Below are 14613 nucleotides of genomic sequence, written 5' to 3' on the forward strand. Positions count from 1 at the left end.
GTGTACCGCAAAAAAAAAAAAAAAAAAAAAATCCAGAACCCAATCAAGGTTCAAGCAACGAATTTGGATGTTATGTCTCTTTAGTCTCTTTTACTCTAGAATGGCCTCCAAGTTTTATTTTGGTTGGTTCTGTTTATGCTTGTTTGGTTGTTTACAACACAAGCTTTTTAAAAAGACCAGGAGAGTTGACTTGTTGACTTGCAGTTGACAGTTACATCCTAGTTTTGTCTGATTATTTCCTCACAGTGCCATTTAACTTGCATCTCTATCCCTAATACTTCCTGTAAACACTGACTAGATTTAGGTTAAGAGGCTTGGGCAAAAATGCTTCTCAGGTGATGCTGCCTATGTACCTCATCTCATAATGCAGCACATCATATTCTCAGACTGTTCCATTTAGTGAGACCTGGTAAATTACATGATCATCTGGCAAAACATGATCACTTGGTTGAGTCTGTAACAGCCAGAGCTCTCTTTATAAAGGTATATTTCCCCCTTTACAACTACTGATCTGTGGCTAACGTTCGGCACCATGTGAATATGCTGTTCCTCTTCAACCTTTTGCTTAATCATTTAGCAGTCACTGATGATTCCTTTTTAAATTATTTCATTTGGGGGCTGGAATACGTTGATTTTCCAATTCCATCATTATTTCTACATTTATTAGCTGGCATTCTTCTGGAAAGAACTTTCCCTTAATAACTGAAGCAGAGTAAATGCTTAATTTTTTTCCCTTTAATTACTACTTCTTATTGTTTGTAATAGCAAAAATTGGGCACAACCCAAGTCTCTAAAGGGGACTAAATGACTAATCTACCGTAAGGAAAATTCTATGGGTACTAACAGCAAGAGATCTCCAAGATACATTGTTCAGAGGAGGAAAAAGCAAGGAGCAAAACAACATATATAGTAAGGCTAACTTTTGAAAAAGAGGAGAAATTAATGGTCACTTATTAGGAACTGAAGGGACAAGGTAAATGGAGACAAAGACAGAAGCTAGACTTCTCAGTGTTTTTGTTTTATGTCATTTTTATTTTTGAAATTACCTATTCAAAATTTATTTTTAAAATATTTAATAATGTGAAAAAATACATGTTACGTGAAAAAAGCAGAATAGAAAATTATATATACAGTATGATCCAAATTTTATTTTTTTTTAATCTTTACGAATAATGATAGAGGCACTTCCCTGGTGGCACAGCGATTAATAATCCACCTGCCAATGCAAGGGACATGGGTTCAAGCCCTGGTTTGGGAAGATCCAACATGCTGCGGAGCAACCAAGCCCATGTGTCACAACTACTGAGTCTGCGCTCTAGAGCCCGTGAGCCACAACTACTGAGCCCACATGCCACAACTACTGGAAGCCCGTGCGCCTAGAGCCCATGCTCCACAACAAGAGAAGCCACCGCAATGAGAAGCCCGCACACCGCAACGAAGAGTAGCCCCCACTCACCGCAACTAGAGAAAGCCCACGCGCAGCAACGAAGACCCAATGCAGCCAAAAATAAATAAATAAAATTTTTAAAATCATAAAAAAAAACAATGACAGAAGAGAAATATAAAAAGTTTTAACCATGGTTCTCTTTGGGTGGCAGAATTATAGGTGACAATCAACAGAAAAGGCAGTGTTCTTTTCATTTTTTTAATTTAAGAAGTAATAAATGCTTATTGTAAAAAGTCAAACAATAATCAGCTCTTTACACTTCACGAAAGGCTGCAATCTAAAAAGTACACAACTAGATGCATCCAAATACAGAAGGAAAAATACTTATCGCCTATGCTGAAATGAGTTTTCTCCCTGAATGTTAAAATTTAAAAAGCGAGAAAGATTCTACAGAAAAACATAATTCCAAGTTCCTAGTCGCATACAGCACAAAGTTCCCTAAGGATTGATTGAGGAACACTCTAGCCTGTATCCTTGTAGTACAGCTCTCATCCCCCAGTAGCTACAATATAAATACTATGTACACAATGAATATGTCAACACAGTGCAGGCCAACCTCCTGCATAAACTAAGGATGAACTAACTGGAAAGAAATAATCTCCTTGGTGACCCTGATAACTCATGGTTTAAAGACCAAAAGTCTGGAAGTGAAACTGCCACAAATCTGAAATACAGTTCCCATCCATTCACCTTAAACCTTAACTGAGCTTATAATTTTTTTAGAGCCAATCATTCTTTTACCTAATATAGAGAATTTCAGCAGAAATGAGTTTTGAGGGTTCCTTGCCATATAGTGCAACATTAAAAGTACTTTTAAACCATTTATAATCTTGTAACATGTGGTGAACACAGCAGCAGTCCAATTCCTAAAAAAAAGTCTGACCTTCTGACATCGTGTAACTCAAGAGGAAGAAAATATAGGTCACAAACATTGGATGATTCAGAAAACTGTGATGCAGTCTGAAGTTCCTACAGGAATCAGAAAGACGAGGGAAGAGCTGCTACAAATACCAGTTATCAAGAAAATTCAAAAACTAAAGCTCAGGATTACTGAAGAGCTTGTCTACCAATTCCCAGAGACCTAAACACACCAACAGTTCAAACAAGAGAAAGTCTGACTGATGGCAAGAAGTCAAAGGAACTAAAACAACTGCACAGTCTCTCTTTTGTCTGAAGAAAAAATATTTGCTCTGTTTCTTTAAAAGGATAAGGGGCCTTCTCCTGATACACTCCTTACAGCCACCTGAGAAGAAATTTCACTTTGTTCTCCATAAAGAACAAAAGGAGCTAAATCAAACTGCAGTCAGGCAGGCCTGTTGCTGAGGAGGAAGTGCCAGTCAAGTGTGTTTTTCATTTCTCTTTTTAAAAAGGAGGAAGAAACAAGTTTCCCAATCTGTCCCTTAAACCAGGTCGGGACAAAGGGTGCCAAGAAGAGTCTTTGTGATACCATTTCACAGGCCCCCGGAATCAATCCTCAATCACCAAAAGCCTCGTGCACGTACAACCAAAAGGGCACGACTGGGATATGTATATAACACAAATATTATTTGTTATTCCACCCCATTTCTAACCACCACCCCCCATAATATGATGATCACTCTAAAAAGATGGGAAGATAACCACCTTGGAAGGTTTTCTCTGCTTAATTCTAGGACAAAATTATATTTAACGAGCACTAATAAAAGTCACCTAGAGATTATGCACAGCCCAGTGGAAACTAAAGTCAGACTTACAGGTTCCCCTTGCAATTTGATCACCTTATGCTAGCAATTTCACTCCAGCTTCAAGCAATATGACTTTGGACAAGTTATTTAACCTCTTTGAGACTTTTCTGCCCCCTTTGTAAATAGGAATTGCAATATCTGCCTCATCAAGTTGTTGTGAGGCTCCAATAAGAAAAGTGTGGTGGAGCATTAAGACCACTGCTGTTATTGTTGTCATTATTATTGAATCCTCTTTGGGGTTCACCACGGTTTCCCTCACCAAACAATATGGCCAATTAAAACCTCTGAGACCTGAGATGCCACGATTTCCAAGAGTAGCAGATTCCTAAGAAACATTTCAAAGGCTGTTACCAGACAACAAAATAAAAAGTACTCGGGGAAAGTACCGCACTCATTTGTGTAGCAAAAATAATTAAATGAGATTTGGGCTACCTCTACATAAAAAGTGAATTAAAAAACAGAACCAACAACTTAGAGCTATATCTGGAAAACCTGGCTAATAATTCACACCCCAAATCCTCCCTACCAATAGCATTCCAGGGGTATGAATCAGAAAGTTATTAGGCCTGGAAGCACTGTTAAAATGCAGTCCAATGATCTCATTTATTTGAGTAACTGCATCTCTCTTCACTTCACTATGCCCATGTAGGCAAAGTCTAAGAGTCGAATCAGCCATGTAATACCAACATATATCCCAAAATAACATACAGGATTCAACCCAAGGTTAACTCTTTTTTTGTTGTTTTTGCTTTTTCTTTGTTTGGCCGCACTACGTGGCATGCGGGATCTTAGTTCCCCAACCAGGGATCAAACCCGCTCCCCCTGTACTAGAAGCATGGAGTCTTAACTGATAGACCGCCAGGGAAGTCCTGAGGGTTAACTCTTTAAAAGAAAAAAAAAAAAAACCTTTAAATACTAAACCTAGGATCACCTGCATAAGTAGAGTTCTCCCAACAACTGGAAAATTAACTACAAAATGTCAGGCCTTTAATTAGAGGCCTAAAAGTGGCCCAGTACTCTTTAGAAACTCCATGTGGGTGGAAATACACAGGGTTTTCTACAACTGGCAGCTCGGTTTTCATTAATAGGACTTTCTACAGGGCATTTCAGGACACTTCAAATGACACCATATATGATCCAAGTCCAAAAATGTAAGCACCACAGCAGCAACCATCCCTGCCTCTATATAGCTCTTGCCTGACTCCTAGAGTAGACTGAACTTGGAGGGGAGCAGGGAATTTGGGGCAAAGCATCACAAATCTAGAACTGTTATCAGGTAACAAACTCTGAAAGCAAACACACCTGGAAGCATAAGAACTTCAACTATTACCTGAGTGGTGTATCTACTGTATGCAGAGTACTAAGGGATATCCTAGGATATACCAAACTGCTAATTGTGGTTTAAGTCCAGATAGAGAAACTTTAAGTAATGTTTGTTTAATTTTTTCATCCATAATTTCTAAATAAGAGATAGTATAGTATAGTGATATATGGGTCCTGAAATCAGACTGGCAATTGAATCCCAGCTCTGTCATTTTCTTGGTACATGAAGGTTTCTTGGTACATGAAGGTTTCTTGGAACAGTTACTTAACCTCCCTGTACTCCAGTTTCATCATTGTAAAAGACAGTATGTATATGATAGGATTACCACAGGGATTAAAAGACTTACCAAATGAAAAGTGCTTGCTACTATATAATTCCAGTGCTTGTACCAAAATAATACCTTCATTCTATAATGAAGAATTACAGAATCTAATGAGAAAAAAATATTTAAGGCCACAAAGTCCTATAAACAATCAGACTAATTAAAGACAAATTCTTCTAGGCAAAATGAGACTGTCCACTGCAAAGGTCTCCAAACCATTTCATATAAAAAAAAAAAAATCTTACCACTGTAACCTTTAAAAAAATAATAAAATCTCGAGATAATGGTTAAAATAATAATAACTAACACTTTCATAATCCTTTTCATTCCCATTGTTCTTAGCACTTTACATAAAGTAACTCATTTACAATCCTCAGGTACATAAGGCCCTAAGAGAACAAGTCACACTGTCGGTGCTGGATTCAGAATCCAAACCCAGGCAGTCTGGCTCCAGAGTCTACATACTTCATTACAACAGAAAACTCCCTAATGCCTGAGATAAATTCTCCTATGTGGTCTCTCCCCTATTTCATGTTCTAGTCTCACATGTATTAGGCCTCAATCAATGTTTCACTGTCTTACCATATCAACTGGATATCAGCTTGCTTTCTATTTTTAATGTTCATTTCCTCAAAGGTCAAGAAATTAAAGAATGATGCTGAGGGGAATTCCCTGGCAGTCCAGTGGTTAGGACCCTGCGCTTTCACTGCCAAGGGCATGGGTTCAATCCCTGGTGGGGGATCTAAGATCCCACAAGCCCCACGGTGCGGCCAGAAAAAAAAAATGCTGAGGAAAAATGAAAAAAATTCTCATTCCTTCCTTTACAGCAACTTATTTACATAGTTTTTGCGAGAAAAGGGGACTTCAAAACCTTTGACCATAAATACTCTGAATTTGATAAAGTGCCAAATAAGACTATATCATGAAATTCAGCTACTATGTGTTTACCCTACAAACCTACCAACTCCATCCAAATAAAAAAATTACCTATTAGGAAACAGAGATAGATGCCACAGGAATTTACTTTTGTATGGCAACCAGGAAAGAACATAAATCTCAAAAAACACGGTCAACAAAGAATGTAACTGAACATACTCTGTCATGTCTGTGCATACCCCTTTGTCAAACATGAAATATGACATCAACACACCTGAGGAAAGAAAAAGGGGAGTCTTCAATGTAGAGCCTCATACCAGCCCTTTCTCATCCACATGGCAGGCACATATGCTAGTGACCTCCGTGCATTACTAGAGTTAGGATTCTCCACAACTAACTTAGTCTACCTGTCTGTGATAGGTTCTCTCCAAGGACAGTCTCCATCAATTCCTTCTACCCTACTCCCATGCTGCTCTGCCCATCAAGAGATAAGAACATATTTTTCTCTCCCTGAATCTGGGCTGACCCTGTGACTTGCTCTGACCACAGAATATGGCAGAAGCGATAATGTGCCAGTTCCACGACTGACAGCATCCACTTTCACTCTTGGAAGCCAACCACCAGGCTGCAAGGAAATTCAGGATGTCCCACTGGAGACAGAGACCATATAGAGAGACCTGGATGATAAGACACTACTAGGAGAGGCCACATTGAAGGTGCCAGACCAATGAGTTGAAACCCTGATGCCCTGTCTAACCCAGCCCAGCCACCAGCTGAAAGCAGACAAATGAGTGACCCCAACTGATGCGACACAGGGCAGAAGAACGAACCAGACAAACCCTGCCCAAATTCCTAACCCACAGGATCGTGAGAAACACATCATTGTCTCAAGCCACAAATATGGAGGTGGTGTGATACTGTGATTTATAATAAGAAATACATATTTGGTCTTAGTCCCCATTTTTGGCACAGAGCTCCTAAAACCCTTGAAATTTCTTGAGTGATAGAAGTCTTTTGTCATTCATAAGGAGTCTCTTTTAAACTTATGCTAACAGGTGACTTAGGGAGGTACCCCTAGAAAGCCTCAGGATGGGGCTGGTCACCAGAAAGACCAAGTGATTAGAAGATTGGAACTTTCAGTCTCACCCACTGACCTCTGGGACAGGAAAGGGGATAGATGGGCCTGCAGATTAAGCGCTATAAAAACTATTGAAGGGACTTCCCTGGTAGCGCAGTGGTTGGGACTCCTCGCTCCCAGTGCAGGGGACCCGGGTTCAATCCCTGCTCGGGGAACTAGATACCACATGCATGCCACAACTAAGAGTTTGCATGCCACGACTAAGGAGCCCGCATGCCGCAACTAAGGAGCTGGCGAGCCACAACTAAGGAGCCCACCTCCCGCAACTGAGACCCAGTGCAACCAAATGAGTAAACAAATGGATATAAAAAATACATACACACACACATACATACATACATACATACTACTGTACAAGATCTGATGAGTTTCCAGGCTGGTGAACACATTCACAGCCCAGGAGGGTGATGCACCCCAGTTCCACAGGGACAGAGGCTCCTGTGCTTGGGACTCTTCCAGATCTTGCCCTATGTACTTCTTCATCTGGCTGTTCATCTGAATCCTTTATAATAAACTGGTAAATATAAGTAAATATTTGAGTTCTGTGAGCCACTCTATCAAATTAGTCCAACCCAAAAAGGGGGTTGTGGGAACCTACCACCTATAGCCCATCAATCAGAAGCACAGGTTACAACCTGGACTTGCAATCAGCGTCTAAAGTTGAGGGGGTGCAGTTTTTTGGGACTGAGCCCTTAAACCTGTGGGATCAGATGCTATATCCAGGTAGAGAGCGTCAGAACTGAGTTAAATTTGTCGGACACCTGGTCAGTGTCTGCTGAGAATTGGAGAAATGCTTGCCAGTTTTGGAAAAAAAAAACACACATCAGAGGTGGTTTCTGTACAGCAACAGATAACTAAAACACTACTACCTAATACCCAGTGTACGTAATGCCTTGTTAGGACTCTATCTTCCTCACTAGACTATAAGCTCTGTGAGGGCAAAAATCATGTCTGTCCTAGTCCAGTACCTACTTTAGTGCCTAACATAGAAGAGAATGAATATGTGTGTGTATTTATATCCAACTGTGAGGAAAGCCCAAAACAAACACCAAACTCTCATAAATAGCAACACCTAGGTGAAAAAAAAGTGGTTAGTTATAGGTAGTGCTGTTGGTTCGAGGTCATAAATTCAATTTCTACGAGTCAAATATCTCCAAAAAGAGAAAACTTTGTACCATTAACTAATCTCAACAAGTCATTTCATTATGTACATGTCATTAATCAAGACAAGGCCAGGCAACAGAATATGAACAGGGCAAATCCATCCCTACCACTACTAAGGGGGAGGGGGGGCTAAACCTAAAAAAATACATATACAGAGATGACAGGAGTCTTTTGTACTTTTTATACTCATATAACAATGCTTCTTTATACTCATATTTGAAACACAGCATATTTAGAACAAAATACAGAAGCAGTGGATTTTCTGAGAGCAAGGTTGGGAATATGGGATATTGTATCTTCTGAGCTTGAGAGTGCTGGATATAAAAGTGATGTGATTTAATGGGGAAAGATAAGACTAATAGGTAAGAAGCTTCAATGACTGATTCCTACCACTGAGGTGTTATATAATCTTGAACAAATCACACTCTACATATAAAAACTGAAAGTAATAACATCCTCTCTTTCTACCTTAAAGGAATAATATCCTTGGAGTATCTTACGAGTCGCAAAAAGTTCAAGGCAGGATTACAACTTTTCTAAGTAAAAGCCAAGTTAGGAACCAACAGTAATCAGAATAAACAATAAATGGGACTTCACACAAAGAAGTCCGGCACATGCAGCTCTAAGAGAAAGTGCAAAGGAAACTACAGTGGCTATGAAGCAGAATCAGAGAGTACCTCTAATTAATCACCCAACGAACTAAAAGCAAATAATTGGATGGAATCAAGACCTATACAATCAAAATTATACACAGCCCCTTTATAAGCAGCCAAAGACCAGAAATAAAATGTTAATAGAACCTGCACCTGTACTGTAGACATGCACAGCATTTATGTTCAGAATTATAAATACTCTAAAATACAACTGGTCTGCCTCTAGAAAGTTAGGCTAAGAGACAATAGTGAATCAAGTACCTGTAAAAGGTTGTCAGCCCAAATTTACCAAGAGATAAACAAGCAATGTAACCTCTTTTTCTCATATCTATCTTTTTCTCATACACTCCCCAGGGCGTTTTTTATATATAAACTCTGTGTAAGGAAGACCACTACAGGGTATATCACAAATAAGCTAACAATTTTCCAAAATGCTTTGAACATATAAAACTAAAAAATTCTAGTGACTGTTATTATAATGAAGGGGAGAAAAAAACACCAGCTTTTCTGCTATAGATTTTGCTGACTACGGCTTCCTAAAGTAACTCACAATGATATAACCTAATGTCTGCAACATAGTAAAGTTTACGCTCCTATGATCAAAGCTAGAAACAGAAAGCCGTAAGACCCAAATTTGAGACTGACAATCTTCCTTACTCTCACTTACCTCAGAAGAATGAAGAGAAAAGAAACGAAGCTTCACCTGCAAACTCTTCTGGGGAAAACAGTGAGCTGAGAACCCCTGAAAACTCAAGGAAGAACACAGAGGAAACCACTGAACCAAAAAGAAATTGAAGCTCAATTTTTGAGTCCCAAGCTGTCAACAGAATCAGGACCAGGAAGGCTACTGCTAAGTGCACAAAAATGGCAAGAGATTTCCTACTAGCAAGCAAAAAAGAAAGAAAGAAAGAAAAAAGAGTATCTTTTGATGGAAGAAATTTCACAGAAACAAAAACAGCTTAACCCCAGAAATGGGAACTGACCCCAGCTGCCTCAGGCAAACAGGCCTAATGGCTTTGGCAACAACATACCTTTCATCCACCAACAACATTAGGAGGCTGAAGTAGAGCCGATTTCAAATCACGAAGGATCACATCTTTCTGTTTTCTGCGTAGTCTTTGGGAAAAAGAGTCCAGCTCTCCTCCCTGGAGTACCACACTGCCCCCAGTAGTTCCTGGAAACTCCTGGAGCCACAGCAACAGTACTGTAAAAAGCTTTGAGAACATTAAGCCAGGTATCCTCACAAGCCCAGACAGGTAAGATTACTCACCAGACAAATAAGAACATTTAAACCTGGAAGTGGTTAAGAAATTCATCTAGGTTTGCAAGATGAGTCAGTAGGCAAAGCAGGATTTGAATTCAGGCTTTTCCTTCAGATAGTATCAGAGCTTGACTCTCAGTCCTTGGCTCAGCAGATACTGTGTTCAGTGCTCTCCAATGTTAGAGTCAGCCCAGGTCAGGTTCTTGGCTGACTAGAATTGGGAAAGGAAAAATTTCCCTCAAGGCTTCAGGAAAAGGAGAAGTCAAATTATTAAATGCAGAGCTCTTATGCTAAAAGGTCCAGATGCCCTTCTACCTTGCCAATCACATTTCTCAGCCAATCAAAATAAGGCACTGGATTTTAAGAACCTACTCATTTTAAGCTCTGACTAGAAGTTGGATGGTACTTTCCCTACTTCCCAAATAAAAAACACTTAAGGGGGACTGGAAAGATGCAAAAGCAATAACAGACAGCCAGCAAGTGTTTACTGAGTATCTATGTACTCAGCACTATTCTAGGCACTGAGGATACTACAGCAAATGAGAAATACCTGCCCTCAAGGAGCTTATGTGATTATTTATGTAATTTAAAAAATGATGACACTTTCAAGTACTGATAAATGTTAGGAAGAAAATATGAAAAGTAATGTTTTTGGGGGGGACAGATTAAAGGAAGGAAATCAACAGTTCAGAATCACTTTCTAGTTTTCTATTACTATGAGCCTGAGAAAATATGAATAACTCAGGAGAAACTTTAAAATATTTTCATACAAACTAATACTATAATAAATATAATCCAACATCACTTCCTATTTTTTTTTTTTTTTTGCGGTATGCGGGCCTCTCACTGCTGTCTCCCGCCGTGGAGCACAGGCTCCGGACGCGCAGGCCCAGCGGCCATGGCTCACGGGCCCAGCCGCTCTGCGGCACACGGGATCCTCCCAGACCGGGGCACAAACCCGCGTCCCCTGCATCGGCAGGCGGACCCCCAACCACTGCGCCACCAGGGAAGCCCTATCACTTCCTATTTTTAAATAAGTATATATAAAACTAAATTTGAAATAGCATTAAAAGAAAGTATTCTTATCTCAAAAGTTACAGCAATCTTAAAGCCTTACAAGTACATGGCAGTAAGATCCCAATATTTATCCAATCATCCACCAACTGATAAAGACAAGCCCAGTGGCAGAGTATAACACATATATTTAAAGCAATACTTTTATCGAACATTCACTGAATATGTGCTACACACCTGACAGTGCTAAGCACTTTTCCACACATCTTATTTACTTCTCACAGCAACACTATGAAGATAAGTACTATCATTATCCCCATTTACAAATCACAAAACTGAGGCTTAGAGAGGTTAAATGATTTGTCCATGTGGAGGAGAGATTCAAAATCAAATCAGATGGGACTTCCCTGGCAGTCTAGTGGTTAAGACTTGACCTCCAATGCAGGGGGAGTGGGTTCGATCCCTGGTCAGGGAGTTAAGATCCCACATGCCTCAGGGCCAAAAAACCAAAACATAAAACAGAAGCAATATTGTAACAAATTCAATAAAGACTTAAGAAAAAAGAAAAAATCAGATGCCAAAGTGCATACTCTAACCACTACTCTATATTGTTTCTACAGAACAAGCACTAAACCTCAGATACCGAAAAAAATCCTTTTCGTGTCCTCACACCTAGGTCAAAATTACAAAGAGTTAATTCAGGAGACAGAAAGAGAAGGAATAAATCTGAATGAATCTGAGTCAGAACACAGTGCTGTAACCTTAGGCAAATTCCACAATACCCATGCCTCAACCTCCCTATCTATAAAGGAGTTAACCACACCAGCACTAACCATTACTTGCCTCCAGGTAGGCTGTGAGTGTAATAAATACACAGATCATCAGTTGAAAGAAACAAGGAAAACTACAGCGTGATTATTATTGCCTTGTTGCTAGAGCAAAACACCAGAAATCAACATAAATAAGTTATGTACACCAAGAATGTAGGGTTTGAATATGTACTTTGAAAGGCAATCATATAAGTTGTTTTACCTCTAATTTTTTTCCTTTTTTTTTTTTTAATTTAAAAAAGCAATACAGGGACTTCCCTGGTGGTTCAGTGGTAAAGAATTCGTCCTGCAATGCAGGGGACGCGGGTTCGATCACCAGTCAGTTGGGGAACTAAGATCCCACAGGCCGCAGGGCAACTAAGCCCTCGCGCCAAACTACTGAGCTCGCACACCTCAACGAGATAGCCCACGTGCTGCAAACTACAGAGCCCACGCGCTCTGGTGCCTGCACGCCACAACTACAGAGCCCATGTGCTACAACTAGAGAGAGAAAACCCGCACTCCACAACTAGAGAGAAGCTCTCATGCTGCAACGAAGAGCCCATGCGCCACAATGACCAAAAAGATCCCACATGTCTTAACGAAGGTCCCGCGTGCCGCAACTAAGACCCAATACAGCCAATCAATCAATCAATCAATAAAGTGGGGTGGGGGGAGCAGTACAGGAATTTCCCTGGCGGTCCAGTGGTTAAGACTCCAAGCTCCGAATGCAGGGGGCACGGGCTCAATCCCTGATTGGGGAACCAAGATCCCACATGTGGCACAGCATAGCCAAAAGAAAAAAGCAACATATACCATACATCATTTATCCCAGAGAACGCAAGTTTGCACAAAAAAAGGTACACAAATGTCCACAGCATCTCTATCAGTAATAGTCAAGAACTGGGAAAAAACTCAGATGTTCTTCAATGGGCAAGTGATTAAACAAACTGAAGTATATCCAAACCATGGAATACTACTCAGCAATTAAAAAGAAAGGGGCACTGGGACCTCTCTGGTGTTCCAGCGGTTAAGACTCTGCACTCTCAATGCAGGGGGCCCAGGTTCCATCCCTGGTCAGGGAACTAGATCCTGCATGCTGCAACTAAAGACCGACACAGCCAAATAAATAAATAAGTACATAAATATTAAGAAAGAAAAGAAAGGAGCACTATTGATTCATGCAATTTAGATGACTCTACAGGGAATTACACTGATTGAAAAAGGCCAATCCAAAGGTTACATGCTGGGAATTCCCTGGCGGTCCAGTGTTTAGCACTCAGCACTTTCACTGCCTGGGCTGGGTTCAATCCTTGGTCGGGGAACTAAGATCGCATAACCAGCAGCGCAGGCAAAAAAAAATTTTCTCTAATTAAGAGAAAAAAAAAAAGTTACACACTATATGATTTTATTCACATAACATTCTTTTTTAAAAAAATTAATTTTATTTTTGGCTGCGTTGGGTCTTCGTTGCTGCATGTGGGCTTTCTCTTGTTGCAGCGAGCGGGGACTACTCTATTGCAGTGCGTGGGCTTCTCACTGTGGTGGCTTCTCTTGTTGCAGAGCACGGGCTCTAGGCACGTGGGCTTCAGTAGTTGTGGCACGTGGCTCAGTAGTTGTGGCTCCCGGGCTCTAGAGCGCAGGCTCAGTCATTGTGGCGCATGGGCTTAGCTGCTCCGCAGCATGTGGGATCTTCCCGGACAAGGGATCGAACCCATGTCCCCTGCAATGGCCGGCAGATTCTTAACTGCTGCACCACCAGGGAAGTCCCACATAACATTCTTGAAATAACAGGTTGCCAGGGACAGATAGGGCCGGGGGAGTGGGAGATGGGCCATCTTCCCCAGGGGGTATCTTCCCTTGATCATCTGCACAAAAACTTTATTGCAACTTTATCCACTGCACTATCAGATCATTATGATTTGGTGCGGGGGGGAGCAGCAGTGGCTATAAAATGGCATCAGGAGAGATCCTGTGGGATGGAAATGTTCTGTATCTTGACTGTGTCAATGGCAATACCCAGGTTGTGACAGTATTCTATGGTTCTGTAAGATGTTACCATTGGGGGAAACTGGGTAAAGGACACACAGGATCTATCTCACTATTATTTCTTACAACTGCACGTAAACCTACAATAACCTGTAAACAAAAAGTTTAATCAGAAATGAAGGCAACACATGCCTCTTGTAACAAGTAAAACAGTAGTCTGTGGTCAATCTCTTTCCCTACCCATTCCATTCCCTCCCTCTTGAGATAACCATGCAAACTCACTGCTCATACAAACAGGCATGCATTTAATACTTTTTGTCTATTGTATCAAAATGGGATCATACATACTACACATTACCCTGCAGCCTATCTTCTTCACCTATCATCACTATATCATAGAGAGCTAAAAAAAAAAAAAAAATTTAAGTGCCAAGTAGGATGGCAGGTATAGAAAATTTTCTGACTGGGGCAAATCTGACAAATGTTTACCGTGCTAATGTGCCACAGCTGAGCCAGGTGCATTCAGTGAGAGCACAATATACAAATAGCATTCTAAAGAGATCTGCAAAAATGCAAGTTCTTCAGCAGCTCTTCGAGGATCCCATCCCCCTCTCTGCCTCCTCCATGGAACCATCCCGGGGGCCCATGGAAGAAGAAATGCTAAATGATTTCTTTTCAGCAGAAAACTGCAAGGGGGGATAATTCTCCCACATACTGAAGCCATAGCAAACAAACTTCCCTGAAAATGTATTCCTCCTTCAAGCAGAAGTGCAAAATATATTGTTGATAACATTTAAGACATCCATTTGTAAAAAAGCAACTACCACAATTAAGCACTTAATGTTTTATGTACTGTATCTCTAGAGCGCCCTCCTACCCCACTACCATTTTA

At 40.5% G+C, this 14613-nt stretch overlaps 1 protein-coding gene across 15 annotated transcripts in view; it reads right to left on the reverse strand.

Annotated features, from left to right (window-relative positions):
* The window catches only part of AMBRA1 (autophagy and beclin 1 regulator 1), a 177809-nt gene that overhangs the window by 149704 nt on the left and 13492 nt on the right, over positions 1-14613 (reverse strand). For 9 of the 15 annotated variants that reach the window (XM_073808868.1, XM_073808866.1, XM_073808869.1 and 6 more), the window contains exon 2: positions 9680-10120. The exons of 4 other annotated variants lie outside the window; for them this stretch is intronic. The gene's annotated coding sequence lies outside the window, so the exon portion shown is untranslated. The remainder of the gene's footprint in view (positions 1-9679; positions 10121-14613) is intronic. 2 more of the 15 variants (XM_073808861.1, XM_073808860.1) reach the window with 2 other exon arrangements.

Source organism: Tursiops truncatus, chromosome 8 (genome assembly GCF_011762595.2).
Source record: "Tursiops truncatus isolate mTurTru1 chromosome 8, mTurTru1.mat.Y, whole genome shotgun sequence".
Lineage (NCBI taxonomy): Eukaryota > Metazoa > Chordata > Mammalia > Artiodactyla > Delphinidae > Tursiops > Tursiops truncatus.